Consider the following 6,045-nt stretch of genomic DNA (forward strand, 5'->3'; position numbering starts at 1 on the left):
TAAAATGTAAGACCGGTGTTCTGTCGACTTTATTAAGTTAGGCTGTCGTAGTGTGAATCGATCACCTAACCTAAATCCAAACCGTAATCCCAACACTAACCATACACCAGCATATGTAAACTAAGGTAAATTAAGGTGTAGGTGTTTAGGTGAAGGTAAACCTTAAAAATCCCAGCCATGTGGAACGGCACATGCGCAGAAAGGCTAGCATGATTCAACAGTACACCAGCCTGTGACATAAGCAATATAGGCAAATGAAAGAAGGGAAAAAATGTCCTAGTTTTAATTAATGTTCCTTAATTTGAATATTTTGCATAGCAAAGCATATAAAAGTAGTAGTAGTAATGACAATGCATTCATTTCTTATGAGGCCATCATGGCGCACCCCCTTCCCTCTTCTCCCTCCACTATGGCAAGTCAACAGGGCCAATAAAACAGGTTCACGATGCGTTTTTAAAGGGTTAGTAGGCTAGACTACAATCTGTATGCAGCACACACACTAGTATATGACTGAAAATTCTAAACCTGACTGCTTTTTTTTACTTTTTACTTCGAAAGAACAGGGAATGTGATTTCCATCAAATATAAAAAAAAATTGGACAGGTGTGATGTTAAACTAGCTTGTTGGCTTTTGAATCACAGGCTGGAAATTTTGGATGGAAATCTGCTGACTAGAATAACATCCCATCGCTGATTCTGAGAAACTGATTGTCTAGGACTACAGTGAAATGGCACTTTAATGCATTTTGAGATCCTGTCTTCTTTTTTCCCCCACTTTCTGTCTCCAGCACCCAAGTTTCAGCTTTATGCCCCAAGTAACTAGACAATTTCCCGAGCCACAGACAATCAAAGACAAATGTTAATTTTAACATTGACAAATAATCCATGCCTTCTGCAAAATAAATTGGTTGGATGACCATGACACAAATTATCTCCAATAGGTTTCCCTACAACAAAATAATGAAACATCACACTGTAATTAACACCGTCTGGAAAGCAAAAAAAAGGCCGCCACAGACTCCCATTACAGCCAGGTTCTCAGCTACAGTCCAAATTAAAGTGTACCTCTAGGCTGAGAAAACGTGTTTAAGGATGACACCATCTTTGCCAGGTCTTGCGAATGAATGCCCCAAGACCAGCCCTCAGCCACCATCCTTGCATGCTGATTATGGAACTTCTGCAGAGGGCAAAATTCAGACCTGCATTTTTAAAATAATCACCCCTTTTTTATCAACTTAATTTTTTTTCTACCAGTGTGTTAAGAAGCCTGACACACAAAAATGATTTCACAGGCTAAGCAAACAACGCGGACCACAGCTTTTCAGCAATACAGAGCACAAAACTGGACAAACTACCTGCATTGCCCTATGTGGTTTGTGTTTAAAAAAAAAACGTTGCACCCACCTTTATGGTTCTGATGTGATGTGTCTGTTTTAGCATGTGGGGCTGGGGAATAAGTGAAGTTTTCAATGTATTCACGGTGGATTAAGCCAATGTTCTTTTTCAGTGGAACATACAGAGAACTGTGAAATCTGCCATCCCACTGGGACAATGAAGAGTCAGTGTTACAATTCAGGTTTTGGGCCACCATGAGCACCCAGAATATTTCCTGCATGGAATTCCACCAAATGCCATTCTTTCATTTAGTGCTTTGATGGTGTCGGGGGATATACTGTCTAAAACCAAATTTTGGGTTAGATTTGAAGCTTAAAGTCCTTTGCTCAGTGGCATATTGACAGTACAGGATTCGAACCAAGAACTTTCCGATTGCAAGTTCATTTCCAAACCGGGCAGGCCACCACTGGCCCACTCCTCCTGATGTGGCATGGACACTATGGGGATTGGCAACTCAGATTTGTCCATAGGTGTGAGTGTAACCCTGAGTAACAGGACTAAATAATACCACGTGTCCCAACTACCCTTTTTATTGGTGTGTAATTGTTTCTGTCACCCAGAACAAGAACTTTAAAGAGGTTTACACAAACAGTGCTTTAAAGGTCCCCCAACATGAAAATTTCACTTTGTGAGAATATTTAACATTAACATGAGTTCCCCTAGCCTGTCTATGGTCCTGCAGTGGCTAGAAATAGTGATGTGTATAAAGAGGGCTTTGGCCAATCTGCTTTGCCATTCAGAGAGCGGCAGCTCAGACAGCCAGATCTGGAATTTCTCCTCTTATGTCCTAATAAGAAGAAAGGTTCCACAACTTCATGTCTGGACCAAACATTATGGTTGGTGAATGGTGTTGATGATGAAATTTCTGCGAATGCCCCCTCAACTACTATAGGCTGCTCTCTCTATAGTCCTGCCTCTCTCCTCCTCATTTGCATTTAAAGCTACACAAACCGAAAGGACCATTCTGAGGAAATCTCATTATGGGGCTCATTAAAAGTGGCTGTAATTCTGCACCACGGCTGAATTTCAGAAAGAGACTTCAGTTTTACGGGACCACTGAGACCTGAATAAAAGGGGGGAAAATTGTCAGGGGACCTCTAAATTGAAAAGCCCACATCGCTAGTACCTGAATTTTTTTACTTTCTTTCTTGCTTTTCACTTATTTTCATTTATGAAGACATTAGTCTAGCAAATAAGTACCACACATAGCCTTTAGTTCTGCACCTAGTGGCACATCTATGCATGTCACTCTATCTTGTGTAAGTATATTTTAAAAAATTGACCTTCCACTAAATTTTGCATAACCTGCTGATTCCCATTTTAGGAAACTTTGCTTTGTGGTTTTTGAGGCGTGACACATTTCCGGCACTGCAAGTGAATTTCGGTTCACATATGTGCAAGCAGGAGCCCCAGAGGTTGAGGGGGAGCAGTGTGGGAGACGGTCCCACCGCTCTGTCTCCGGCCCTCAGCTCTCATGTGTAAAGAATGCAGCGTATGGACGCAGTGGACTGAAAAAGCCTATCGGGCACTTGAGCGGATATGACACATTGAGTACAACTCTGTCTGCACCTCCGAACACAAGGAGCTGTATCACTTCCTCGTCCTCTGTTTTTTGAGTCTTTCCACGGTCCCATTTATTTATTTTGGCACGCAACTAGCTTCTTATAGCACACCCGGATATTCAGACTGAGATGAAGGGACGTGTGAAGAGAGGCTTGGCAGATAGTGTCATCTTGAGAACAGAACCGTCTTAGGTATTTAACAGAACAGACTTTCAGGCAAACAGCAATTACACAGAAATGTCTGTCGGGGGTAATGTTCCTCGGTGGTAACTGGAGAAGGTGGCTGCTTGGGCAGACAGACGTCAGTGCTGGTGAGGTGAAAACTATTCGAGCTAGAAACATCTGAGCACGAAAGCCCTGTTATCATCCCAAGGCGGTGATTCCAACAAGTGCCGGGTCCTGAGTACCACCACGACTGTGCGAGAAAGGAGATGAAGATTTGATCACATGATTATTGTCTAATTCTTCACTTTAATCTAAACAGCAAAACCAGACATGAACTTTATCCGCATGGTGTTGGGATTATTTGGCAATTAGAAGTCCATTTGGTGGGGTCAATATCAGGGGCCAATACATATGATGCTACTCCCCAGTTTTATGGCATTGATCAGATTGTAGAAATTGTTGGAGCAAGGATACTCATTGCTCATGACGATGATGGTGATGAGAAGGGAGAATTTTGGAGGAAAACAACCCCAATGGGAAAAAAAATAGTCGAGTTGCCCAAAGTAATGGAAGCCACTTGGCCTTCTTAATAAAGTAGGACAATGTGGAGTGACCCCTTATCCACCCCCTCCAGTGAATATTTTATAATTTCAACGAATAGAGACAGTCTAGACAAAGGCAGCAGCATTGTGATTTTGACATATTATGAAGGGATTGCGGTCGATGCACCGTGGGCAAGTTGTTTGCCGGTTGGCCTCTTCTTCTCTGGAAATAGACAGATAACAGTGTCTTTTCGTTTTGTTTCATTCATTCCAACAAACGTGATCAGACACCTTAGCCATGATTAGACTGAGATTAAACCGACTGGAGAAAACGCAACGGTGTACTTCTCTGAGGTTGTGTTCCTACTCCTTTTGTGTAGCACACTTTTAATGCGGTCATGTTAACAAGCCAATTCCAGCTGCATTAAGACTTTATGAGACTTTAAATGAGACTTTAAAGGATTATGTGTTCATGTGAATTGAGTACAGAAGAGGGTTAAGCACAGTAGAGGGCTTTTTGTTTTGTTTCATTTTTTTTTTATTAATTCTCTTTGTCGCTCCAGTCAGCGTACTGTTCTTTACGCGGCAAAGCGAGGTGCAGGCTCTTTGTGTTTCAACGCGTGTGTTTAAAACACAGCACACAGAGGCATGAAACGCAAAATATTAATTAGCATGCTAATGAATGAGAATCTCTTCTTTCTGGTAGGGACGTTGTATGCCTGTGGTCTCACTGCCGGCTGCATGATCCTCACAATGAACAAAGTCCCCTGTGACCCAACGTAGAGGTTGCCGGAGTTCAGAGAGCCACTGTATTGAGCTAAAGCTTTCGCATCATTAAAATGGTAAATAAACACATAAATAAATGCCAACAATGTACTGAATGCATTTGCACCGCAACTCTCTATATTCTGAGTTCCTTAATTAAATGAACACGCGGCCTCCTGAAAGACTCCAGGGTGTTGTAATTAAAACGATTCTTTTTTTTTTTTTTTTTTTTTTTTAACAGTTGCATGGATCTGCATGACAAATTTCTTGCAGACTCCACAGAAGTTTGGTTATTTTGCAAACAATGACTCAATTGCCGTCTTATGAATCACAAAGTAGCTTGGCACTTCCAACTATCTTCACTGAAAAGTGCTTGACTTATTATGATTGTTAATTAAATGCAAACAAGGCCTTAATTTGAGACAGCGGGTATTTGCACTTCATTTAAATTACAGTACGAGCTCATAATTATTATTAATAGTTCTCCATTAAGTATTACATTTACTAATGAAGACGTATTCCAAGAGATAAAATGCAGATACAACTTGCCGCTGTTATCAGACAGCTGTCAGTCATTATCAGAGTGGATGAACCTTGATGTCTCTTGGCATCAGGCTTGATGTCTCTGAGTGCATGAAGGTAAGGAGCCCGTTTCCCACAGATCATTAATAAGTAGTTCTCAAGAGGCGAAGTCGAAACCCCGCAGTTATATGTGCACACATAATGACTTCATCAGCGCTCATCTGCATACAATCAAACTGTGCAGCCAGCCATTAAAAAGGTGGGAGGGAGGGGCCGAGGACAGACTGTCGCACCGATGAAGAGACTCCGAGATCTGAACAAGCAGCCGAGAAATGAGTCAGTCCGTCAGCGAGACTTGGCCCTTCACTGTCCCTCACACGACCGTCCCGTCTGCCCGTACCCTCGAACGTCTTCGGTTCCCACTGCCTCAGAAAGGGAGTTTGATGAATTAAATAAATGTCTTTCTCAGACTGTTATATTTCCCTCAAAAAGCAAACACAATCGCGCTTGTTATTTTGCCCGTAAAACAGATGGTGCAATGCTAATTAGGCACAGAATTTAGATTATTATAAATTGAAAATTTGCTGCTGGCTTCCAGACTGAGCGTTAACTTTTTTTTCATTATATGTTCTCATCAAGGTTTGCCATTAATCTTTTCTACATTACAGGGGAGCCACATGCTGCTGTAGTGGTTCTTCTTCTACCCCCCCCCCCCCCCAAAAAAAAAAGTGAAAACTACTTATTGGTAGTCGGCATTTGAGAAATGTTCTTTAATTTGTCTGTTTTCTGTATGTGCTGAGAAATGGATTCTTTTTTCCATGTCCATTCCAGGTGTTTGTGATGATGAGAGAATTCAGAACACCTTGTTCTGCTTCAGAAGCTAACAGAAAAAAACACCCACACCAATAGGAAGAAAACACACACACACACACACACAATTACCAAATTAAACTGAGCATCTGTTCCTGTGTAGAAGTACAGCTATTTTCAGTGTGGCGTTCATTTCTGAGTAAATCCAAAGGGTTTTTGGGTTCAGGTAAAACTTTTTGCTGCTCTGCGCCTATTTTCGTCTTTGGTGCAATAGGGGGTGAAAA

Source organism: Denticeps clupeoides, chromosome 7 (genome assembly GCF_900700375.1).
Source record: "Denticeps clupeoides chromosome 7, fDenClu1.1, whole genome shotgun sequence".
NCBI lineage: Eukaryota > Metazoa > Chordata > Actinopteri > Clupeiformes > Denticipitidae > Denticeps > Denticeps clupeoides.